The sequence below is a fragment of the Nyctibius grandis genome, chromosome 8, assembly GCF_013368605.1.
Source record: "Nyctibius grandis isolate bNycGra1 chromosome 8, bNycGra1.pri, whole genome shotgun sequence".
NCBI classification, from domain to species: Eukaryota; Metazoa; Chordata; class Aves; order Nyctibiiformes; family Nyctibiidae; genus Nyctibius; species Nyctibius grandis.
The window spans coordinates 27,119,070-27,146,515 of NC_090665.1; positions in this window are offsets into that span (position 1 = coordinate 27,119,070).

Consider the following 27,446-nt stretch of genomic DNA (forward strand, 5'->3'; position numbering starts at 1 on the left):
CATTTACGTAGCCATAGCATTTCTTTCTTTTTTCTTTCTGAGCTATTCTAATGTCAGTGGTTATGATATGCAGGTTATTTATTTCACTTAATTTTGTATAATGATATTCAGCATTTCTAAAGGTGAAATTATAAAAAATAATTAGGAAGCACACCCCTACCTTCCACACCCCCACCCTCAAAATAAGTTGGCCTTTAGGGAAGGCATTTTAAGTATCTGTTATAATTTATTTTACAAATATTCAAATTCCTCAGCATAATTCAATTCCTACTTTCTACTCAGCCACATGGAGCTTGATCCTGTGACACCATGTATGTAGTGCAACTTTCTAGTGAACAGCCTTCGTATTAATCCCATTCCATGAGAGGGGTTGGTAAAGAGCATGCTTATGAAACATTTCAGTGAAGCATTTGACACGGTCTCCCACAGCATCCTCGCAGCTAAACTGAGGAAGTGTGGTCTGGATGATCGGGTAGTGAGGTGGATTGTGAACTGGCTGAAGGAAAGAAGCCAGAGAGTGGTGGTCAATGGGACAGAGTCCAGTTGGAGGCCTGTGTCTAGCGGAGTCCCTCAAGGGTCGGTACTGGGACCAGTACTATTCAATATATTCATTAATGACTTGGATGAGGGAATAGAGTGCACTGTCAGCAAGTTTGCTGATGACACAAAACTGGGAGGAGTGGCTGACACACCGGAAGGCTGCGCAGCCATTCAGAGAGACCTGGACAGGCTGGAGAGTTGGGCGGGGAGAAATTTAATGAAATATAACAAGGGCAAGTGTAGAGTCCTGCATCTGGGCAAGAACAACCCCATGTACCAGTACAAGTTGGGGACAGAGCTGTTGGAGAGCAGCGTAGGGGAAAGGGACCTGGGGGTCCTAGTGGACAGCAGGATGACCATGAGCCAGCAATGTGCCCTTGTGGCCAAGAAAGCCAATGGCATCCTGGGGTGTATGAGAAGGGGTGTGGTTAGCAGGTCAAGAGAGGTTCTCCTCCCCCTTTACTCTGCCCTGGTGAGGCCGCATCTGGAGTATTGTGTCCAGTTCTGGGCCCCTCAGTTCAAGAAGGACAGGGAACTGCTAGAGAGAGTCCAGCGCAGAGCCACGAAGATGATTAAGGGAGTGGAACATCTCCCTTATGAGGAGAGGCTGAGGGAGCTGGGTCTCTTTAGCTTAGAGAAGAGGAGACTGAGGGGTGACCTCATTAATGTTTATAAATATGTTGAGGGCAAGTGTCATGAGGATGGAGCCAGGCTCTTCTCAGTGACATCCCTTGACAGGACAAGGGGCAATGGGTGCAAGCTGCAACACAGGAAGTTCCACATAAATATGAGGAAAAACTTCTTTACTGTGAGGGTGACTGAACACTGGAACAGGCTGCCCAGAGAGGTTGTGGAGTCTCCTTCTCTGGAGACGTTCAAAACCCGCCTGGACGCGTTCCTGTGTGATATGGTCTAGGTAATCCTGCTCCGGCAGGGGATTGGACTAGATGATCTTTCGAGGTCCCTTCCAGTCCCTAACATTCTGTGATTCCAACTTATTTGATCAACTCAACAGTTAAAGTCAACAGAAGTTTGATTTGAAGTGTACTAAAATTTTTTATCTGAATGTCATTGCTGTCATTATACAACATCTACTGTAGATGAAAAAATAAATCGATCTTGGAAGGAAGCAGTAATATCTATATTGATACAAAACCTGGTGATCTTTATTGGAAAAAATATGCAATTCTTTATTTTGCAATAAAGCACTTCAATATTTCTTTCCTTACATTTTAGCAAACAGCAGATTGATATTTTAACATGGCTATTTTTGAACAGTTTTCTGTATAACTTGAAGGCACACTCAGATTTTTTTCCTGGTTTTAAAGAATGACAGCAAAAGCACCTTTATCTGACATTTAGGATGATTAAATTTTGAAAAATCACTTGGCATATTCAACATGACTCCACAGGGTACTCTTGCTTTATAAGGCAATGGATCATGTTAGCTTAACTTATATTTAAGATTTGCTGGCCTGATATTATTGTGTTAGGCGGTATTGCTGAAATGGAAACATAAAATTTTGCTGCCAGGAGATCCAAGTCTGTGCCTGCCCTACACTATAAATTAGTTCCATAAAGTTTTAAAATGCAATATTTGCTCTGGCCCAGCTAGTGTTGTAAGCCAGCAAATTGTGCTTAAATATATAAAATTAAACCCCAGGTCAAAAATGTATGCATTTCTTTTTTTTGTCATCTTATAGGCTGTGCAAGATACACTACTATTCTAAAGAAAAAAATTAACTTCAATTGAATATGTTTAAAAATATGAATAACTTTTTTTTTTTAAATCCATAACCTTGATGTAGAAACAGATTTGGGAGTATCAAAACTTTTTCATCTGGGGTCCTAGATGGTAATGTGAGGTGAGTCCAAAGCAACACTATAGGCCAGAAAAAACAAGAGTATATTCTATACTTTTAAGAAGTCATGGATCTGAATTTTCTATTGAGGAATCATGATCATATTAATCAGCTGAAAAAAATTGTATTAATCTTTCTACTTTTCTGTGCTTAAACATTTGAGCAATGCTAGCTGATGCCGTTGGGCTAGGATTGTGGTGAGGATGCTCTGCACAGCACCCTGGTACAGCTTCCTTTCCGGCTTCGCCCTTTACCGTGTGAGAAGGTGAGACATAAAGCCAGTGTGGAGGTTCCTACAAGATCACCTTTGCGTGCTTGCTCAAGGTGGCTGTAAATGCTATTTGAACTTCCCTAGTTTTCTTTTCTCCACAGTGGGAACTCGTTGTGCTACTTGGTTAAGCAAGAATAGCTTCTATTAGCCATGCAACCTCTGAGGGTCACGGAAAATATTTTTTCATCAAAAAAGAGAAGCAAGTTTTACCCAAAGCTGGGAAATGGGCACTTGTCTTTGTCCTGAGAAACAGTCTTGCTGGGTTAAGAGAATGCTAGGTTTGCAGATGTACCCTTTACAATAGATTTGTGGAAAAGAGAACCTAGCAAGTCCTTTGATTGCAGCAGTGTAGCAAAAAGGACAAGGAGAGCAGAAGTTAAAGTGAAGCAGATGGTCTTGGCATCTTCAGGCCAGGGAAATTGGTTTTGCATCCTGTCTGCTTTCTGTGGTCTTTTTCCCCCATGCATGTACAGATTTAATATTTTTGAGACAAGTTCACTAGCGGTGTTCCCCAGGGCTCAGTTCTGGGGCTGGTGCTGTTCAATATCTTTATAGATGATCTAGACATAGGGATTTGAGTTGCACCCTCAGTAAAATTGCAGATGACACCAGGCTGGGTGGGAGTGTCGATCTGCTGGAGGGTAGGAAGGCCCTATAGAGGGATCTGGACAGGTTAGATAGATGGGCCGAGACCAACGGCATGAGGTTCAACAAGAACAAGTGCCGGGTCTTACACTTCGGCCACAACAACCCCATGCAGCGCTACAGGCTGGGGGAAGAGGGGTTAGAAAGCGGCCCAGCGGAAAGAGACCTGGGGGTGCTGATCGACAGCCGGCTAAACATGAGCCAGCAGTGTGCCCAGGTGGCCAAGAAGGCCAATGGCATCCTGGCCTCTATTAGGAATAGTGTAGCCACCTGGTCTAGGGAAGTGATCCTCCCTCTGTACTCGGCACTGGTGAGGCCGCACCTTGAATGCTGTGTCCAGTTCTGGGCCCCGCACTTCAAGAAAGATGCTGAGGTGTTGGAGCGAGTCCAGAGGAGGGCGACCAAGCTGGTGAAGGGTCTGGAGGGTCTGACCTACGAGGAACGGCTGAGGGAGCTGGGGTTGTTTAGCCTGGAGAAGAGGAGGCTCCGAGGTGACCTTATTGCAGTCTACAACTACCTGAAGGGAGGTTGTAGTGAAGTGGGAGTTGGCCTCTTCTCCCAGGCAACTAGCAATAGGACAAGAGGACACAGCCTCAAGCTTTGCCAGGGGAGGTTCAGGTTGGACATTAGGAAGAACTTCTTCTCAGAAAGGGTCATTGGACATTGGAGTGGGCTGCCCAGGGTGGTGGTGGAGTCACCATCTCTGGATGTGTTTAAGAAAAGACTGGACATGGCACTTAGTGCCATGGTCTAGTTGACATGGTGGTGTGAGGGCAATGGTTGGACTCGATGATCCCAGAGGTCTCTTCCAACATGATTGATTCTGTGATTCTGTATATAGTCCTTAGGCTATATTAATAGTATCATATTAAGAATTTTGTTGCTGAAGTGAAATGTTAATGAAGAGAACAGCTCCAACCTTGGTGTTGCTGGTCTGGGAGTGAGGGGATAGGGCTCTTACCGCAGAATGCACAGGAACCCGAGGAGCACAGGGAATGGGTTCCACTAGCAATCGCAGTGGCTGTGTTGGAGGTTTACGCAAATTTTGGTAGCTGAAGGACTCCGAACAGATTGTTCTGAAGCCGTGCAAGCTCTCAGATGAGGTACAGCAAGGAGTCTGGTTATCCTGTATCACCAGGATGCTGCTGTTTTAGCGGTGGAGCTGGATGGAGAGGGTTGAGAGAAAGCACTGGGGAGAACATGGTGACTGAAGTCTCAGTCCCTTCTCCTCTGCACTGTATCACAATGCGCTCCTCCCCTCATGTTTCTGGTTTGAAAGAGCAAAATATCTGTTGTCCACAAGGGATATATTTTGATCATGATTTTCAGAAACTGAAGGAATTAAAGCAGCACCGTGCCTGCAAAACTGACAAAAAGCCCTCGGGTGCCTATAAGTGCTCCCAACAAAGGTGCTGACACAGATTCGAATGAGTGGATTTTCTCCTGCCTGACAACAGTAACAGTGATGGTTTAGGTCTGCAGATGCAGCAGAAAACTATTTATAATCAATCAAATATTGTGAATTAGTTGAACTAATAGATTAGTTATAAGGCTTTTCAAATCTGTATTAATGCCTGTTGTTTGTCATGTTTGGCTGGGAAAGACAGACACAGGGAATGCTTTTCAGTGTCTGACGTGTTGGCTAGAGCCGGTGGTTGTGCGGAGCCTCAGACTGTGCAGTGGAAATGAGCTGCAGCTCGGGCAGTGACCTCTCTGACTCGTTCCTTCCAAGTGCTTTCTGCACAGCACAATGCCTGGGCCGATAAATTAGCCAGAAGTTTACAGTGCACCAATAAATTAATGTCTGCTTCGCCTTATGGTTGTTTACAAATCAGTTTGGGAATTGGAGTCTTTGAGTTGCAGAGTTCCCAGCAGTTTCACTGCTGTTCTCTTCACTGTTTTGCTCTCTTTGTGAGTTTGTTCTGGGAAAGATGGAAAATTTGAAGCTGAAGCTAAAATATCAGATTTCAGAATGGGTGCAGCTTGGTACAGCATTTGAGTAAAGGATGAAGCCTGGGGAGTCATGCAAATATTTCAAGGAAGCTGAGCATTAATCCGAGTGATAAAGTGTTGAAGAAACATTTTTATCTGTTTGATTGCTTGTAAAATCTCTTATTATTAGTTCATTAAATATCCTAAAGGATCAACACACTTTATGAAAGCTTGTTCGCGGAAATAATTGAAAATAAATTACAGTTTCACGAATGGACAGCTATTGAGAGAGATGCTAACCAAATCCAAAATCCTCTTTTCCCAGCCCCCCAATTAGTGTCTGTACAAACTGGCACACATGAATGCTGCTAAAATATCTGGGAGTTTGTTTTTTAGTTTCCTTTGTCTTTTGGTTTCAAAGTCTTTATGAAAACTGGGTCGTATTTTAAAGCTTATTTCATCTGGGAAAGACACTAATGTAATCGCGTGCCTCTGGAGGCCTTGAATCTGAGGTGAATACCGAGTACCACAAAGCTCTTGTGATAAAATCAAGAAAGATGGCCCCAAACGCTGAACATTTCTTGTACATTGCAGCCGTACTAAATATACTGCTTGTCTTCTCTGAGTTAATCTGGTAACTGTTCGGACTGGGTGTCCTAGTGTTGTCCAAGGTAATAAATGTGTTTTGGCATTGTTTCAGCAACAGTTAGATAGCCGTTCCACGCTGTAGACGTTATATTGTACAAGCCAAGAATTCGTCCAATATAGAAGAGGCAATTTTATCTCAATCTACAAAGCAGCTGCCTTGGGCCAGCCGTGCAGATTGTTCTGTGTTGCTCTGTGAAACAGTTGTCTTCCGAACTGTTACTTTGCCAATGTTTTTGTAAGATTTCAGTCAACGCTCTGAAGGAGGCCGATATTAGTGGCCACTTAGTAATTGGCAAGCACTAACATAATATTAGAATGGATTTTTTGTAGTCTGGTTGGTTAAATTGTGTCAAACAGTACAGATAAAGGGAGTACATGTCAATTAAGATATCACTCAGTCTGGATGAGGTTATCAACAATCTGTCTCTAAATGTTTTGTATTAGGATTATTTATCTTTTTTTTTTTTTAACCTGATAGTGTGTATCTCTATTTCATAAGCTCATTTGGCAAGTACTGATATACTTCTGGCATTGAGTCTGATACAGGGGAAAGGTGGAAATGATGGAATTGAATAGTAAGCTACCATTTTCAATTATAACTATATTATATCTACCCAGAGATAAAGCATATCCTGTGCTTGGTTAAAAAAAACCAAAAACTGTCGTCTGTACCCATGATCAGGAGAGTCTAAAAAATACCTTGATTTATTAAGAGACCTTATTGGATCAAGTGCCAGCATCTTGATGTCCTTCCACCCCTCCCCAAAGCTGTTGTAGTTTATACCAGTTTGAGACTTGTTTCTCAGCAGTGTGTCTGTCTGTCCACTTGTTCCTGATCCAGGTGACATTGGCTGAATCTTGCATGATTTAAAATATGTAAATCATGTTCCAATGGTTATCTGTTCCAAAAGGAAAAGAGGGACAAGTGGCTAAACTTATGTGTATCTCTCAACCTGGTTTATAAATGCCAAAGAATGGTATTTAAAAGCACAGTTACGTAGATTAAAATATCTAATAACACATTAGAGGATGCACCGTATAACCCTGTAAAAGTGTTGCTTTCCCAGCAGCTTTTTCTTTTGTCTTCCATATTCAACTTGTCAACCATCTCTTTTTAGTAGTGCTGAACAGAAAGTACTGCCAGGTATCTTATCAGATGTGTATTCTTCTGATGAAAAGCCTTCAATAGCATGTTTAAAATTCCTTTAGATTTCGGATGCCAGAGCACAAGGAAAATATGTGAGAAAAATCCTTTAGTTTATACCGTGTTTCTGAAAAGGTAAAATTGTACATAGTAGGAGCACTACTGAAAAATGCTGGTGACTTGAGAAATCAGTAGCTTCTTGTGTTTTCTTTTCATGTCAGGTGCTTTTGCTTGAGTATATGATCAACTACTGTCTGCTTTGCAATGTATTCAGTATTATGTAGCATGGCACTAGAAATGACAGTACAGTTATTTGCAATGAGAATTTGGATCTTAAGGAAACGATTTTGCAGTCTTCAGTAAACAGTGACAGGCGCACAGGTTTTTTTTTGTTCTTCCATTTTATGGTGTTCAAAGTGTCTATTTTGATTTAAAAATTGAATATAAGTTTGGGGAATGAATTAGTAAGATTTGAGGAACCAGCGTTCCATGTGTTATATCATATCCATTGTATTAGCAAATTAACCCAAGTATTCAACTTCCTTTTAGGAAAGACAGTTCTCTGACTTGTCTGACAAATATTTAAAGCAGCCCAGAAGCCTATACTGTGGTCGTCTCCTTCCAGAAAACAAACAAAAAAAAGACCAAATCACATTTTCTGGTTTGTGTGGAGGCTTTTCTGACTGCTGTGCAATGCTTCACTGTGCTAATGCAGTAGTACTGTATTTCTGAACATAGTATACTGTCATTGAGATGGAAGTAATGGGACTACATAATCTTTATAGTGTGTGGCAACAAAACACCCACTAAGGTATTTTACAAAACACGTTTGTTTCCATTTTTTCTTCTTGCTCAGGTTCTTTTTTGGAGGCAATGTGGGGAGTGAGCACTGGCGCACAATGTAGGACTTCTTCAAGGGTTGGGCTGAGTATGAACTGTAGATACTGTTCTAACTTTTCTTAAACACATGAATTGTAATAAATATTTGTCAGGGCAGGTGATTTTACATTCAGTGCTATCTTCACCATGAAAAGTGATAGAAATAAGTTCTAAACAAAGTTAAGCGGTGAAGCAAACAGTTCTGTTACTATTTGTGTCTGCAATTTCCTAAGCTTCATGCTGATGATACTCTTGTTCTCTCCTTCAGTCCTGACTTTTTACTAAGACTTTCTGTGTAAATAATAGTAATACTAATAATCAGTGTATTCATAAATGTTTGTTGCAGATTGTTACTTACAGATAAACAATGTGCATGTGATCATCCATGCTTATGAATGTGCTTCTGATTTTTTTTTTTTTTCCCCTTTGGTGTCCTCCAGGGGTGGCTCTTAACTTGAGGATAGTGAGGTCTACCTCCTCCAGTGCTTTATAAACATTTGTAAAATCTTCTGAGTGTAATTCTCATCTTGGGCTAAGCACGGATGATGCATGTGCTAGCACCAAGCACAGCAGTGTAACATACTGTAACAAAAAGTATATTGTATCTGCACATTCGTCCTCCATGGCAATTTTTATGGCTGTCCATGAGCTTGCAGAGAATGACCATGCAGCAGCCCAGGCAGAGTGCAGAAGATAGCATGTTAGAAATATTTAGAGTGTTGACTTGTGATTTAATTTCTGAGATGAGCTGTAAGGATTGATTGTATAACTGAGTGCTTTACTCCCTGCCCCCTTTTTTTTTTTACATGAGAAAACTTAATACAGGGTTCTTGTGCTTTCATTTACATGTGCACCAGCCTTTCGCGGGTATTTTGCTCCTTAATGTCAAGGTTGTGGAGATGAGCATTTGGCAATTCAGACAGAGCATGAAATGAGCCCTGTAGGAGGAAGTTACAAAATCTCTTGCAAGTTAATGGTAATTTTATTTTATTTTTTTTTTTCTTTCTACTCAACTAAATATAGTAGTATCAATACTATTGATAATGGATAAGCTGTACAGGTGAGATCCCCACCAGCTTGAAAGCATGAGAGTTGCCACTGATAGCAACAAGTTCATACATTACTTCTTTATTAGCAATTTACAAGCTTTTCACATTGAAGTGTTTTGTAATTGTATTATTGTCGTTAAAATAAAGCAAAATGAAAATAACACTGGCTAGTGTGCTACATTAAGACACATTATGAGCTTTGAATACTGAAACTTTTTTCTGTTACCCTTTGTAATTGAAATGTCTACAGCTTTGAGGCAAACCATGTGTAGAAACTTGATCTGGAACTTTAAGCTAGTTTATTGATTTTCCGTGTTTCTTATGTTATTCACTGTGGTTCTATTAATTTTTTGGGATGCTTCTGTTAATATAGATTATCTTCAGTTAACCCTTTGTTTGACCTCATTAAGTAACTGACAAACAAGAAAGCTGAACTGAAATAGTTGTGTATAAATAAATCTAATAGCCACTCAACATCAATTCTGCTTTAATAAAAGAAAAAAGTACAGAATTAAGGCAGACTGATTTTTTAAAGATATATTTTAAAATTATGTCCTGTTACAGTGAGGCAGGACCAACAATCAGTTATATTACAGAATGATGTTGAAAAATAGGAGCTGATTAGTAGGAAACAAAATATGATTGATAATCCATATTGACAAGGAGTTTCAAGGGAACTATCAGAGTGATCTGAATGAAGCACGTAGTACTTCAATATCACTATGAGAATAGATTACAGTATTACCTCAACCATTTCTAAAGGTCTGAGTGACAATGAAATTGAGATGTAAGGCAAAACAAAATGTCAGGTTCAACTTGCAAAGTAACAAGGAGCAACTATGGCACCCTTGAGAAGCAGGTGGTTCAGTGTCAAGTGAATAACACATCTAATGAACAACAAACTGGGGGAAAACTATCTAGAAAGTAACAAATTTTGTCATGCATTGGAGGAATTTTCTATGTATTGCTGTATGTTGTTCAGTGTCCCATCAGCCCAATCTAGTGTTTGAGATTCCCCCACATCTTTGCCAGGAGCACAAGTCATAGGCTGCTGGAATTTTTTGGAAGGCTATGCAGCTCTGCCCCCGGGGAGTGGCTGGGCATGGATCTGTCATGTGAACAAAATGTTACTTCCAGCACACTGAGGTTGTGCACTGCTGATTGTGTGGAGCAGAGTTGTGTCCAATGTTTTGTGAAGTGTTGGAATATACCTGCAAGGTGGTTGTGTGACAGATATACTTTTTTGCTATAAGCAGTGACTGGAAAAGTCCAACCTGTTCTACTTGACTACTCCTTATAGAGAATTTATTTTCCATTGACTAGGTCATCTTTAGAGGGGAATAAAAAAATCTTGTAATTCAGTTGTTCAGGTTGTCGGATAGCTTCCTCTGGGCCAGTGATGTCTGCGATGCCAGTTGTCATCAGGGTTGTCTGGTTATTCCATTGAGTGCAGAGAACAGCACATAGCACATGAAATAGAGGTTGGATTTAAAAGTGGAGGGTGTTGTGTGATATGTTATGGTCAAATGCTAAATGAAATACTATGCAGATTTAATTTGAAGAATGAAATAATTGCTCCGAAATGTTTTGGGTTTTTTTTGTATTTTTTTTTTTTTAAACAAAATATTTTTCTCTCTCCCAATAGGGTTTATTTTCAGTCAGAGTATTTCAAAGGGAGATTTTTCTGGCAGATTGCTTATGTTGGGGGGGGGGGGAATAGTTTTCTGACCGGCTCAGGAAAACTACTTACGAAAGATCTCGTAATATAACCCAAAGAGTGGATTTCATTGTACTTCCAAACAGTGCCAGGTACTTTGACCCTTACTGCAGTGCACTAAATCTCTTGAGACTTATTTGAATCTTGTCAGTAGGAGAGTCAGTGTGGTGCTTAAAAGCTCAGTACTTCATAATTTCTGTTGTCTTCTCAACCAAACAGATGCAAAATCAAGATGTCAGTTTAATCAGTCATAATAACATATGGTAACATATAGTCAGAGCTTGCTCTTATTTTAATTAAATAAGTTCTTTGCCATCAACTGTCACTTAAAAAGTAATAAAAAGTCTCTTCAAAAGAAACACAGCCAATGTGACCAATCTAAATGGTAAACTTTCTCCAGTCAACACACGGTTTCTGTAAAGTACAGTACAAATGTATGGGTCAGAAAAGCTATGGTGTCTCAGGGATATGGGGGATAGGTAACATTTTTAAAGAATATATGGAGAGGTTGTCCTTGAGATTGCATGGTTAGTAACTGTCATATACTATCTGTCACACCACTTTCACTTCAGTCTCTTTGAGACATGGCTATGGCTGCCGTGTTTTATCAAAACAATTTCCCTCGATGACTCTCTGTTAGCAGAACTCTGAAACAAGACTGTTCTTGCATTTCTCAAGTACTGCTGGAAATGAAAACAACAACAAAAAAAAACCCCCAAAAATCCATTTGGGAGAGATTCATGTTATTGGGGCTTTTGTAGCAAGGCCTCCTTGGCAAGCAGTTGGTGGTGTATTAAAAGGCAGCATGCAAAGCTTTCTGCACTGTGCAACTCAGAAGACTGCAGGTGAGATTTTGTGATCTGCTGAACAAATTTGTGATACAGAGGAGAGGAAAATGACATATGGCAAGAGCTATGGAATTTAAGAAGTATGAAACTCAAGCTTGTCTTATAATTGTGGTGTAGATGGTTGTCGGGATTGTGGCTGTGTGCACACCCAGTGCCCTGGCCATAACTCCCTGAGCAGTGCGGGAACTCGCCAGCTGTGCACAGAAGGAGGTAATGGACTGACGGCAAGGTGAGTGACTGAGCCCAGCCACCCTCACAACTAGTTATTTGACTAATTGCTGCAAGCAGTCTCCAGGTGGGACTTTTGGATTATCCTGAAAATTCCCACAGGCAGCTTCTGCAGTGTCTAGACCAATGCCTATGTTGCAATGTGTTGATTAATATTGTGGGTGGAGAATCTGGCCCTTTGCAGAGACTACCATAGGCAGTTCCTGCTGCAAAATATGTCAAGGTGTACGCAGAGTACTTGAATCAGAGGAAACTGTTACTGTAGATACAGAAGTGGTCTAGGGAAGTATTTTGTGTATAGCTAAGACAAGAGAAGTTTTGTGTGTAGTTTAGGATGATCAACAGTGATGTATTGCACGTGTGCTGGAGTGGTCCAGAGGACCATCAGCTACCTGCAGAGCTGAGTAGAACAGCAGTTTAGGGCATCTAACCCTGTTTAGCCTTTGCAAGGTCTTCTGCAATGGAGACTCCCATCACCATCCAGACACAGTGGCTGGCTGTATTGTTCAAGTGATCTGATCCCTCATGTGATGGTTACCCTTTGCCAAGAACTTGTTTGGTTTTTTTGTGTTTTGTTTTTTTTTTAATTGAAGAGACTATCCTTGAGGGTCAGTGCAACAAACGCTACATCCTCTGGCTGAATTAGTAAACTCTCTTTTGGCAGTTACCCCACACATAGGAAGAGATCAGACTAGGGGAGTGAATATGATGAGAGAGCAGCAGAGAATGTAGCAGGCTGGGACTTTGCCCGGTTCTTCTCTGGAAGCACTTCTGAGGAGTCCAATATCACTTTCCACAGTGAAGACTTCTCTGATGAAGTCAGATGGTGCAAGTGTGATGAGGTATGGAGTCCTGAGATGTGGGTACTGGAGCTGACTTAGTGCTCTGTCCCTTTTACTCAAGAAGAACGTTCAGGACATAGATTTCTGGATAATGTTTAAGCTGGGCTGATTTACGCATTAATGTTTTGCAAAATACAGTAGCTGTCCTGGTAAGATTGTGTAATTTCCAATATACATGTATTATCAAAGTACTATTCGGATAGTAACATTGCAGTTTGCTGTTAACTCTCAAGATAAATTTTTTCACATATTTAGTGGAAAGTTATCTTTTATTTTGAATGGTGCTTAACTTTTTCTGTGCTGTGAATGTGATTTGCTAAGTTCAGGTATGCTTCAGCAGTGATTAAGTAGAAACCCTTTTGTTTATCAAGAATATTGAACTGAATATGAGCAAATTCAGTTCAGTAAATCACAGAAAAATAGCTAGATTTCACATTTGATCTGGAAGCTCAGATGCTTCAGAGGATACTCGTCTCACTATAAGTTGCGAGAAGATTCTCTATATTGATGTACACATGAAAATAATGACTCAGCTGCATATTTCATTTTACTAGTGCCTGGTGTAGCTCCTCTGGAATTGCAGTGTCAGCCCAAGTATGCTGGCTGTATTTTGTTAGTTTCCTTGTTTAGCTCTTCATAGCAAAATCTGTGCTTGGTGTGACATTTACTATCCTAACAAAACAAAACTTTGTCTCGTAAAACCTCAGAATACTTCAAGTGTGGTGGCTTTATCCTTCACGATTGTGAGTAACTGTTGTGATACTGCAGAGCGTCTGAGTCTCTGTATATGTGTGAACAGTCTCTTTGCAATCATTACATTGCTCATGCATGTGAAGTTCCTCAACTGAGCAGAATCAGAACCTGTGTCCTCACTTGGCAGACATGTCCTTTGGAGTTAGCGTGGGAGTCATGCCTAAATAAAATTTTTAGGATAGTATGCGCTCAGAGTAATCACTGAAAACATCGCTTTGCATTTGAGGTTAGCTTCTGGAGTTCAAACACCAACATGGCTGTAACGTATCTCTAGCTTCCTGCTGGCAAAATGCTGTATGATCTCAGTTTTCCTGGACTCATGTCTGCCCAAGTCACATCACCTATGAGAAGCAATTTAAATGTCCTAGAATGGACCAAGAAATACTGTACCACCACGTGGTTATGGACGTGTGATCCCCTCCAAGCTGCGGCCCTTTTCAGTTGTTTACTTCACATCTGAATAGGGTACTCTATCCAATTTTTGGTTTTGGTACAATGATCTCTGACCATATGTTTAAGACAGCAGTGTATATTTTTTTTTTAGCACTGGCTCCTCTCTGGTTTTTATTTCACAAAACCCTTTTGATTTCATTTCTCTCTCCCCTCCTGTAGTAGCATGTTTTTTATCACACAAGGAATGAGAGTAAATTCTTGCATCTTCAACTGTGTGTTGTTATTTATCTTGAGAAAAGTGAGCAGAGAGCTGAGGTGACATATGACCCTGAAAATAAATTTTTGTGGCTGTTTTGAGGATAGGCTCAACGAATGGGTGTAACTGTAGTTTCCAGCATAAGTATGTCTTACTGGGCCAAGCACAATTTACACGCTTTACAGCATCATATAAAATGACTTTAACAAAGCGTATCGCTAAGACTAATACTTAGTCTTAAGTATTGTTGCGCACTTGTTGCTATTTCCTTGATAGCATTTGAAAAACAACATGCTGCTTGTCCAGCGAGTATGTTCTTACCTCAGTGCAAGTTGTGCTGCTTGCTGAGAGTACAATAGTATCTGCAAATTTAAAAAACCAAGGTCCTGAGGTTTTTGTGCAGTAATCAATCCATAGTATTGCCAGGAAACTTTTTTTAAAAAAATACCTTTGTCATAGAAATAGCTACTGTCAGGAAAATATTAATAACCTAAGAGAAAATTGGAATCCATAATTTTATTTGCTTTCCTTTGTAAACATCCTTGAGTAGTGGCTTGAAATTAATAATAATTTCATTGTCTCCTGTGTATTAATGTACCTTTCATTTTCATGCTGGCAGTACATGGGACCATATAATAAATAAATTTAATATAAATACGATCTTTTTTTTCCTTTGTATGTGTTTCAGGACTTAATAGAATGGAGTTATATGGTTCCAGCTATAACATTTTCAAGAAAATTATCTGCAGGTGTTTAATTTTACTATTAGAGCAGTCTCTTATTCCCAGTAAAATTCACCTAATGTGCACAGTTTACTAGTGGATTAGTTGACCAGTTGAGTTAATTCTGTGTTTTACATGTTCGGAGTATCACAAATCAGATTAAGAAGTGAAAGTATTAAATATTGTATCTGCAAAACCATTACAAGGTCTATTAAGGTCACAAATAGAAATTCAAAAGATTGTCATAGGTTCAGAAGTTAAATTTTAATTTTGGCTTAGTCTTTTTGAAAACAATGGCTTTTGAAAAAGTTGGGAAAATGTATTGAGCTGTAAGGTTTTCAAAAGCTGTTCACATCTGCACTTGAGCAATATTCTGAACACCAGAAAACATCTAAATGCTGCTCCAAAATGCCTTAAAATTATAAAATCTTGTAATGTGTTTATGAAGGTAACTTACCTGCATTGATTTGTTGAATATTCAGCATCAGAAAATCCTTTGTCATTTTGTTTAGCCTGCATAATAATGATTTTTGCTTGGCTGCTATGAGCTTTAAAGTAATTATAAAAGGATAAACCTTTACTGGTATTCTATATCTTTGGTGGAGTTGTGTTGATTTTAACTGAACAACAATGGCAAAAAGGATATTAGCTTCACTGAACCAAACATTTGCAATTAAATCAGAGGATCGGGGAAAGGATTAACACTAATGAGGTGAATAGTAGGGATTACAGGATCTACATTTTGTCCAATTAACTTCAGAGTCTTTATATTTAGAAAAAACAATGCTTGGGGTAGATAATGGCTAATAATTGTCAATCATATGTGAAATATAATTTCAATAGAATACATTAGCAGAATGTCCATTCAAGTTGTTAAGTAAATGAGGATGTCACTGTCCTGTTAGGCGCACTACCCCCTGGACCTCTTAGCGGGCTATATACAGACACATGGAACAGTGTGCTATTTGCTCTCCTCCTTCTGGAAGGTGCCTGCAGTACAGTTATGCATAACGTGAATGAGAAAAGCTCTGCAAGAGCTCAGTCCAGATGCCACATAGTTCAGTTTTAACTCTGTCAGTACAAGGCATACAGGAAACACTGAGATTTTTCTTTGGGCCTTTATTCATTGGACGTAAACTTGCTGCAGGAAAAGACTGACCTCTAATTTGTTTCTAACAGTAACAGCCATATGAGAAAACTATTTGTGACAAACTCTTACCTCTTTGATAGGTTACTCCTTAGAGATGCTGATTCCCTCTCTCCCTTCATCCTCTGTGCAAAAAAATGCCCCAAGATACCTCCAATTTTACTGCATTTACTAAAGTAAAGAGTAAAGTTTATGCGAGTATATATGGTAGTTTGGAGGGTTGGGACTTACACTGAGTTGTTTAAAGATTCTGTGTGGCTTTTTTTTTTGTGTGCTCTGTGGTTTTTGTGGTGTGTGTGGTGTTCTGGTTTTTTTTTTCCTTCTCCATGGGGTTATATTTTTGCAAGGTCCGATGTTGTTTTTAGTAACTTGAGCTTCTCAAAGCACTTATTCTTACTGTATGCTACTATTGAAAATAAATATGTATGCAAGAGGAAACTTCTCCAATAGCTAAACTTTGTGTAGGCAAAATGTGTTGATCAAGCTACATGTATTTTTTTTGTCTGAACGCCCTGAAATTTTGCACATACGATCTCCCAAAACGCTCTGTGACTGAAGACCTGTGAAAAACGTCCAACAAATGCTCTTACAAGGAAACTGGGGAGTGGTTACAAAGAAGCTGAAGAAATGTAGGTAGCTAGGATCTTAACCATGGAAAACATTATTTCCAGAACTGATGCTTAATGTAGACTTGAATAACTTGCCAATTTTTGTCCCCACTTGAGATATTTTTAGACATCCCTTAAGAATATTCTTAATTGAATTTGCATATATACTTATGACAGTATTATGATATGCTGTTTCTCTTGCTGTCTTGAGAATTCTAATATAAAGGAGTACTTATTTCAATTGCAAAACCAACATGCAGAAGAATCATTGTTTAAGCAAACCTTTTCAAAATAAAAAGCTAATAGAAAAAACCCCACACGTTGCTGTATATCTGGAAGGATGCTTAAATATTCTAAAATAACAATAAAAAAATTCTATGCAAATCTGAGCACTTCCATAGAGGTACAGAGGCAGCTTCACCCAGTACTACTTTCCTTGAAGTTGGTCCAGTCTGCCCAAGATATGAAAAGAGATTTCAGCTATTGTGCTATCCAGCTAACCTTTAATTATTTCCTGTTGTCAATTAGAATGGAGTAATAATTAACAATGAAATAGAATGACATTTTTGTTACTTTAGGGGGTTTGGATTGTGGAGTTTTACTTTTTTGGGGAAGGGTGTGTGTTAAAATTTCGTGCATAAGATTGATTATGTTTATAGAAATTGACTTTGTTAGATTGCAAATGTTTGCCTGAAGAAAGCTGGATTTGTTTTCAGCTACACAAAGAATATAATAATGAAAATATAATGAAGAGTTAATAAATATGCAACACATATTAAAGAGATCAAAGAATAGTGTGGTTAAATGAATTTTTCGGATAATTTTTTTTTCCTGTTTTCTTGGGTGATTACTTGTGAAGGTAGTTAACACACAAAGGATGAACCATTGCATAATTAATTTATAACTGTAATACTGCGTATACCCTAAACAAAACTGTAAAATTAGAATATTAATATATGCACTGTTGATTATGTCAAATTCTGTTTTGCCTAAACCATGTAATTATTTAATGCAGTATTTAGCTGTGACTAGCACTATAAAAGGAAAATAGAATATATGAGTGATTTAAACTGTTTATAAATATATGCCTGTGATTTTTTTAAAAATTGTATTAACTTGAGATAATTTTAGGAAGCCTGTTTAAGTCTTGGTAAATTCCTTATTATTTATTTTATGTCTTTCCAGTGATAGCATGTCATGACAGTAAAAAAAGGATATTTTTTTAAAAGAAAAAAAAAAGGGAAAAAAGGAAAATGTATTGGCGTCTTACACTTTCCAGGTTTCCATAACCAGTTTTCAATTACTGCAATTTAAATTCCCCTGTAAATTATTGTTAATTATTTCTATAAAGATTAATCAAAGTGAAAACAGGAAGACAATCCATGAATTTTGTGCTGAGTGCAGGTCTGGATAGAAAGCAACGTGGGAGTAGGGAGCAGTGTGCCGTGCTTGAGTTAGAGGGAGCTTCGATTCTTGCAGATAAAAGCAAATCATGTATGATTGCAGGAAGTTTTAAAAAAATTCATTAAGAGTAAATTTTTGAAAGTTGTCTACGTGAATTGGCATGCTCTGTTCCACGTTCAAAGGGAAGTGGACCAATACCCAGTTTTTGTGAGGGCAGATCTTGAAAGTATAGGGGAAGAAGGCCCAAGCTACTGAAAGTAGCTTTGGAAGAACAACACGCTTAAATGTAAACAGAATGGGGATGGAAAGGAGGGAAATAAGTACAGCTTACAGTTCTTCTTTTGTTTGTTTTGGGGAGTGTAAAACCACATTTTACAGTCCCCCTCAGTATGCCAAGCACCATGCACCTACCACAGAAGAGCAGCAACATTTCAGTCTTTCTTTTCTTCATATGTTAGTGCAGAGAGAGGTGTAGTTTTTAATTACTGGAAAATTTCAAATGCAGGTGTAACTACAAACAAAAAAGCAACTATTGGGGACATTATAGATATGGTTTCTTCCTCAACGTAATGGCACAGAAAGGGCTTTTCAAGGTCCCCCATTTCCTACCTTCTGTGAGTTCTGTGGTCATCAGCGTACACAGTGGATTGTCAAGGGAGCATGCTCGCCTGTGCCCGTCTGCCACACAGCCCTGTGTGCTAAGGTCACCCGCAACCTTGCTTACCAACGTCTTCAGCGAGCAATGAAAAATAGGTAGTGGGATTATGAGCTAAGGCCAAAGACAAGAAATAAAGTACAGAACGAAGCATGGTGATGCACTTTGAGGAAGATCTTCAAGATTTTACAGATTTGGCTCTTCCTCTTGTTTACTCATGCTTCCTTGCAAGGCCTGGAGATTTCTGTTTTCCTTAACTGTAAATCACAGGGAAAAAGTCCTCTGTGCCTGGGTGGGGCTTCTGACTGGAATAGGTATGACAAGAAGAAATTGTAGCCTTCCGTATAGCTCAGCTGTTTTGGGACACGATCATGACTTCCTTGCAATAGCTTAAAACTGTTGTAATTTTCCACAACAAACAGATGATTTAAACAATCACCTCAATAACTCTAAAGGCATTTATGTTAAAAATTCACAGTGGCTTAACAAGAAAGGATCAGAATGGTCACAACTTCTTAATTAATTTAAGCTTTTCTGGTTTTGCATACACAAATCTTAGGTAAGCTGCAGTAGCACTGGGCTGGTATATGTTAGTGGTGCTTTTAACAATTGTCTTGAAACACGTGCCAAAACAACCAAATAGTTATGATATTTGTAAACAAATAAATTTGAATCTATACTCATATTGTTATGAGAAACAAAAGCTTGCTTAGGCAGAGCATTTTGAACTCCTTCCTCTCTGCAGTGTATACTTTAGTGGCCACTGTGCTTACCAGTCCTGTAACAATGTCTCAACTTTTAAACTTTCAGACACTGGTTTTAGGAAGGGGTTTCTGTCATGTTTTTCAGAATCCGAATAACCTGATCAAGGTACCTTGAAAGAGGACTCCTAGACTGCTAAGCAAAGTTTGAATTAATTGTAAGACCTGTCTAATTAGATAGCATGATTTCTATTTTGACTTCTATTTTCAAATATTTGCAGTGTAAATGTTCTAAATAGCTCTCTATACATCACATCATAAATATTCAGATCACCATTCCACACCTGTTCCTAGTTTGTACTCTACAAAATGATTGTAAAGTGTGGAGGCATTTTCCTCATCCTGGTGGAAGACAAAACAAAAAATATCATAACTGTTTCAAAAAGGTGTGAAGGAAAAGACTCTGAGGATTTTAAATAAGATCTAATTAATTCTAGTGCCTGTAATGTTGAAAAATGCATAGACTTCCTTTAGCAAATTAGGTGTTATTTTTGATGTGTAAATATGACGATGCATACAAATTATCTCTCCAATAGTAATGAATTACTCTGGGATGTTCTTAATATTTAAATACTAAATTATGAAATAGCTCAGAGAATAAGGGAAAATTTGCCACAGTTTTGCCTATAGTTCTGGTTTTGTGAGCTTCACTAAAACTATTGTTCAAGGACTACAATGATCATAAAATGTGAATGCCAATGCAAATGACATGCTTTCATTGTCTAAAGGAGAGATTTCTGTTGTCAGTAGCTTGGGAGCTGGTCACTCTACACCTCGTTCATGGGAGAAGGATGAGTGAGCATTCTCCAGCTGAGACTTATTATGACGATGAGTTGAAAAAAGTAATCAGGGAACCATCACAGAATCACAGAACGTTAGGGATTGGAAGGGACCTCGAAAGATCATCTAGTCCAATCCCCTGCCGGAGCAGGATTGCCTAGACCATATCACACAGGAACGCGTCCAGGCGGGTTTTGAATGTCTCCAGAGAAGGAGACTCCACAACCTCTCTGGGCAGCCTGTTCCAGTGTTTAGTCACCCTTACCGTAAAGAAGTTTTTCCTCATATTTAAGTGGAACCTCCTGTGTTCCAGCTTGCACCCATTGCCCCTTGTCCTGTCAAGGGATGTCACTGAGAAAAGCCTGGCTCCATCCTCTTGACACTTGCCCTTTACATATTTATAAACATTAATGAGGTCACCCCTCAGTCTCCTCTTCTCCAAGCTAAAGAGACCCAGCTCCCTCAGCCTCTCCTCATAAGGGAGATGTTCCACTCCCTTAATCATCTTCGTGGCTCTGCGCTGGACTCTCTCTAGCAGTTCCCTCTCCTTCTTGAACTGAGGTGCCCAGAACTGGACACAATACTCCAGATGCGGCCTCACCAGGGCAGAGTAAAGGGGGAGGAGAACCTCTCTTGACCTGCTGACCACACCCCTTCTAATACAGCCCAGGATGCCATTGGCCTTCTTGGCCACAAGGGCACACTGCTGGCTCATGGTCATCCTGTTGTCCACTAGGACCCCCAGGTCCCTTTCCCCTACGCTGCTCTCCAACAGGTCTGCCCCCAACTTGTACTGGTACATGGGGTTGTTCTTGCCCAGATGCAGGACTCTACACTTGCCCTTGTTATATTTCATTAAATTTCTCCCCGCCCAACTCTCCAGCCTGTCCAGGTCCCTCTGAACGGCTGCGCAGCCTTCCGTTGTGTCAGCCACTCCTCCCAGTTTTGTGTCATCAGCGAACTTGCTGACAGTGCACTCTATTCCCTCATCCAAGTCATTAATGAATATATTGAATAGTACTGGTCCCAGAACCGACCCTTGTGGGACTCCGCTAGACAACAGACCTCCAACTGGACTCTGTCCCATTGACCACCACTCTCTGGCTTCTTTCCTTCAGCCAGTTCACAGTCCACCTCAGTACCCGATCATCCAGACCACACTTCCCCAGTTTAGCTGCGAGGATGCTGTGGGAGACCGTGTCAAACGCTTTACTGAAATCGAGATAGACCACATCCACAGCTTTACCATCATCTATCCACCGGGTAACATCCTCATAAAAAGCTATCAAGTTGGTTGAGCAAGACTTCCCCTTGGTGAAGCCATGCTGAGTGCCCCTAATGATCCCCCTATCCTTGATGTGCCTAGAGACAGCACCAAGAACAAGTTGTTCCATCACCTTTCCAGGGATGGAGGTGAGGCTGACCGGTCTATAGTTACCCGGGTCCTCCTTCTTGCCCTTTTTGAAGACTGGAGTGACATTCGCTTTCCTCCAGTCCTCAGGCACCTCTCCCGTTGCCCACGACTTAGTAAAGATGATGGAGAGTGGCCTAGCAATGACTTCTGCCAATGACTTCCGCAATGAACCATCTAAAGATCAAGAGCTTTGCAGTGAAGAGAGAGGAGGTCCAGCAAAGTTCATACCTGGAAACAGATGCATTTAACTCAGTGAACTTTTTTGAAAATGAAGTTCCCATTTGCTGCTGACACTTTCTGCTGCCGAGGTATGTCTCTGCTTCCTGGTCTTTTAATGATTAAGCAGCATATCCATTTGTTCAGGATTTTGAGAAGTATCAAGCTGCTGTTGCAACTGAATATATGGGATAACTTAGAGAAACAGATATTTGCGCATATAAAAATACACACACCACACATACGTAATCAATATCAGGGAATTGGAGATTGTTGTGATGGGAATGTTCAGAAGACTGACAAATTGGGCTAGTTTCAGATTTCTTCATTAATAATACATCTTGCTAGTAGTCAATTCTTCATATTAATCATCATCATTATGTATACAAAGCTGTTTTAACAATTATATTCTAAGTTAGCTGTGAGTATACTGTACAATGGAGCTGACTATAGGGAGCTCCTGTGTAGTTAGTGCTGATGGCTTATGGTCTTTGGTGGTTCATAGCTGCTGAGGTTAAGGTGATAGTCTTGAGAACTGTTTGAGAGAAGGCGGCACTGAAGTGCTCTTGTCTTCTTTCTTCTTGGTTATTCTATGGTAAAGTCTTCTTTTTTTATGCTCTTGTACCTCTCCAAAAGGGGATGAGTCTCCTCTGCTCTGCCTAGATACTGCATGTCCTGTTTTTTTTCCACCTGTTAGTCATTTGTGTCCAGGTGGATACGCTGCCTATTTGCAGACCATTGTGCTTATCTTGTCCTTTGTATGGCAAGTTTCATTACTTGGATGCTTCCTGTGTGCATCCTTATTGCCTCTTTGGTGACTGCCTTCTACAGGTACTCACGTAAAGTTGTCTGGTGAGTGATTAAATTATTTTATAATGTTCTTTGATCAATAATCAATTGAACAAAACAACTCAAAATTTTGTGTCTGCAGTTCAGGTTGCAGAGCTGGGCCAAGTAGTCTGAGAAACTGTCTTGCAGCAGTTCACGCTGCTCCAGGCAGAGTGCTTCTGAGCTAACTCTTTTTCTTAAGTAGCTGAAGGTGTGTGCAGGTTGCACAGCAGACCGCAGTGGAAACATTTGATATATCAGCTTCCACATGGATTTATTGCAGTGTCAGGGTGCCTCTTAATTTGCTTGTATGTTTTGGTGATCTTATTTTAACAGGGGGATATTTCATCTCTTAATAGCTAAAAAGAGACTTAACAAAGCTAATAGGGTATTAAAGAATAAAAGTATTGGAGTTAACAATCACTGTAAAACTGACATAGACAATTAAGGTTTTTATTTTTAAGGTTGAGGGAGAAGGGTAGAACTAAAAATGAAGAAGTGTGCATGGTGGGATTTAGGAAGTTCAGTACAGTGCTTGGTAGGTGCCTATGTCTCATTGTCCTAAATGCCTCAGTGCGATGAAGGCACCTCTCAGCCTTCTTTTTTCCAAGCTGAACAAACCACATGAGCTCAGCTGCTCCTCTTAAGTCTTGCACTCAAGACCTTTCACCATCTTGGTTGCCCTCCTCTGGATACACTCTAATAGTTTGATGTCCTTCTTACATTGCGGCCCCCAAACTGCACACAGTACTTGAGGAGGGGCTGCACCACTGCAGTGTGGAGTACTGCTATTTGAATTTGTTAAAGTGGAGAACAGTTGGCTGCAGCTCAGTTAAGATGCTGAGGGATTTTTTTTTTCCCCCCCTTAAGCTAGAAAAAAAAAGACTTTGTGTGAATCAGGCATGATGAGCCAGTTCAGTGGATCCCACTCCATGCAGAAGTAGGGTCTCAGTGCTGTGGATTTGGCTGGGATTTGAAAAAATATTTCAGGATTGTAGTGCTTGAACAGATAAGCATTGTTTATCCCTGTGACTTACTGAGATAATGACTGTTTTTCTGTTACTGAGTTAGGAAAAATGGAGGGCAACAGTTGACTCTTACTATTTCTGATAAACTGACTGGAAGAATTTGTAAAGATGTAATGTTACTCTTTTTTGAACAAACCAGTAATCATTTAAATACTTTAAAATGATTTGGCTGCATTTTTCTAAGTAAGCAAATAATTACAGCTGTTTTTAAAAGGCTGCAGAAGAGTATCAGATAGGGTTCTGGAGAAGCATCACAGTAGACTTGTCCTATTATTGTGCTTTTCCTCAGACGTTTGCTGTTTGCTATTATGGAGATGAAGTGCTAGGTTAAATGGACCTTTTCTCTGATCTGGTATCGCTCTCTGTGCTCTCCTATAAGGAATGTAAAAAAACCCCAATAATCTATATATATATATATACTTACTGACAAAGCTATTAATATTTTTTTCCAGATAAAGAACTTTTTAAAATCAGAATTCTTAAAACGGCCTCATAACACTTCCTTAACTTGTAAATTTTTACTTTGATTTGAATACTACTGTTAGACTTAAAAATTTTACATTGGTAAATTTTGAAGAACAAGAAAAGACAAATCCAAAGGAAAAGAAAGAGAACATGAAAAAAAACCCAAAACTTTTCTTGTAGTGAGGGTGGATTGCCTGAAAAGTAAAGAGATAAATTGATTCCTTTCAACTTTAAATGCTGATATATACAACAGGACATAAACCAGAAAGGTTCAGACAATAAAACGAAGTGATTCCAGTGAGAAAAATTAACTAAATGAGGAATATTGCTCTTGGGGATTCGTCAAAGTGAATGTTTCATTATGGGACTATATAATTGAGAAGGCAGTGGCATCTTCATAACATATACAAAGTGTTACACTGAACCTACTTCTGTGTTAAAAGGATTCACACCCACATTTGTAGGAATTGTTGAAGATTAAAGTTGCTAAGAGCAGGATGTGTCAGAGGCAGAGATATATCTTATTTGGTTTTCTTTCTCTGAAGGGAAAATTACCTCCTCAAACACCTTTAGCAAAGTGAGGTAAATTCATGGAACACCTTTTAGAGAAAGAGGGTGATAAAATAGAAATAGCAGGAGTTATAATATTCAAATTAGCATTCTAGCATATTATAACAAAAAATATATATGCATAGTTCTGGAATTTAATTATGTATGTGACCTCACAATGTTTTCTTACTCTTTCATGAAGTTGAAGTTGTCAGTATTCAGTTTTTTAAATTACAAAATATATTTTATTGTTGATGATTGTTCTGTTACGTGCATTTATACTCAAACAGTTCCTTCCCCTCCCTGAAAGGAGTCAGAATGGCTCCTTTAAATATTAAGCACTCGTTTACTTAACATTTGCAGCATGAAATCTGAACAAATTAATACATTTTACTGAACTCTATCCTAAATGACTGATTCCTGTAATATATTAAGCAGAAGAGGTGCTTCATTCTACCAGAGATTTTGCAGTACAGACCTTTACTTTTTGAGTGTGAGAAAACCTTGGTTTCTGATTCTGTAATTTTACAAATCTGATTTTGTTCTTATTCATTGTTTGTACCTCAGGTTTTTTTCTTTGATATTTGAAGAGCTGGTTCAGTTATTATAAAAGTCAAGGGGAAATATGACCTGAACTTCAAAAGGGCTGAGAGTCAACTCTTAAACAAGTAAAGCATTAAGTAAATGTGTATTTAAAATGCAATACAAATTCCAGCTGTTTTCTCTTACTATTGTGAAGACTTTTTCCATGCGGGTAAATATTTATTTATATAACCTTAACTTATGCCAATTAGAATACAGTTTGAGTATTCTATCAGACTTAAAGCAAGAATTTACATTTCCTTATCAAGCTAAAGCTTAAGAGGTCATCTAGACACTCAGGATTTTTTTGTCTTTTTTTCATACTACAGCTTTGTTTAGTTATGTATGCACATGTACATAAAATCTTGTAATAAACTTTATGTGTTCTTTCAAGGTTAATTTTTATTTAACTGTCTCAGTCTATCAGGTCTAAACAGAACATTTATAAACCACTCTTCAGACCCTCACAACCCTGAAAACACTGTCTTCAATTTATAACAGATTCTGGAAATGATATTTGAGAGTTTTCTTTGTATTTAAAAAATATTATCCGTGTATGCTTCTCCATTGTACATGTGTCTCAGCTAAGCCAAAGAGATCAGGGAAATCTATTTGGAGTGAGATTGTGGTGAAGTTATCCATCTCTGTCATTTCCATAGGGCTTCAACACCAACTTTTGATGGAGTATGAATACTAGCAGGTGAATGATTTTCAGACAGGTAGTTTATTTAAGTTTGGGGGAAAAAAAAACATGTGGTAGAAGTTGCCCTGGACCCTTCCCTGATGACTCATTGCGACTCTTGCTATTTTTAGGACTGGTTTCACAGGGTGAACTTGATTGGCAAATTGATGTGAGGTCCTGCGTAGTTTACAGCTACTGAGAAGGAGAAAAATGAGAAAATACTTGCAGACTGCAAGACCTCTCACTATGGTCAAAGGCTAATTTTGCACTTCTGAATACCTGGAGGCAGAGTGGTAGGCCTGGATGGAAGGGTGGATTGTCTATAAACACAGGCTCACTCCTTGTTTGCACAACAACAAACCTGAGTGAGAGACTTTGGTATCTCCTTCCAAAAGGGGCATGATACAGTGCCCCTGAAGCCATGTGCTGGACAGAGAATGTCTGAAGGTTTGCACCTATGTGCGTATAAATGCACGATGGTCTGTCATTGAGCCCTTCTTCCATATTCATGGCATCCTTCACCTGTGTGATCAAACCAATACTCTGATGTTCAGGAATTGTTTCTGTTGTAGGTGAAATCCCTGTGTTCACAACTAGCATTGAGTAGACCTAAGCGTCTGATAGCTACGCTTGATTCTGAAAGTCGTTGGCTTTATAATACTACAGCATTTGAAATACTGTGGGCAGCTGTACAAGTGATCTTTAGTGATAATTTTTCCCCCCTTATTCTTATGATCAGCTTAGTGCTTAGACTCTTTCTCATTACGTCTTCCCCACTGCACTTCTCATGCCTATCACACTGTTGGTTATTAAATTAGTTACTCTGTTTGATTGCCACTGGTCATTATTTAGCACAGGTTTAGTTATAAATACTTTGTGGATATTTTTCCAGATGAAACTAAAATCTGTCTGACACTGAGGTTGCGATCAGGAGAACTTATTGTAATGCGCAATAATTCTCCTTTCCTCATTAATAAAAGATCTTTCATTGCGTAACAGTGAATCAACAGCCACACCTTGCAGGTAATCACGTTGTAGAAAGGGACCGATTGCAGTGATAGTCGACAGTAAAAGTAGAACAAATACTTTTCTCTTGCTTTAGCTGGCCTCTATTTCTTTGCCCTAGTGGGACACACTCCTTATGCTTTCTTGCAGGCAATATCTGAAACAGCTCAGACTGTAGAAAACTTCGTGGATTAACTTTCTAAGGATGGGTGATCAGATCATTTTGCAGTTGAGGGTTGTCTTCTCTGGGTGCATCTGTGCTAGCATTTCAGCTCACACCAGTACTGCTCTTCTGCAGTGAATTTCGTGACTATTCCCCACTACCTTCATTTGGTTCGCGTTGCAGGGCAGACCCTGGGGCATTTTGAAAGGGATTTCTTCCTGATGGTGCTAACCCAGAAGGTCACTGCAGGGATGTGCCACTAGTGGCAGTTCCTTGTCAGCAGTAGGTTAGAGCTAGTCTGAGATGTGTACCCTGTGGATACTGCTTACTTAGCAGCAATGATTTTAATATACACATCTGCTCCTATTGCACAACGCTGCTTGGCAATGCAGAGGTGGCCTGTGACTACTCCATGAAGGTGTTGTGGTGT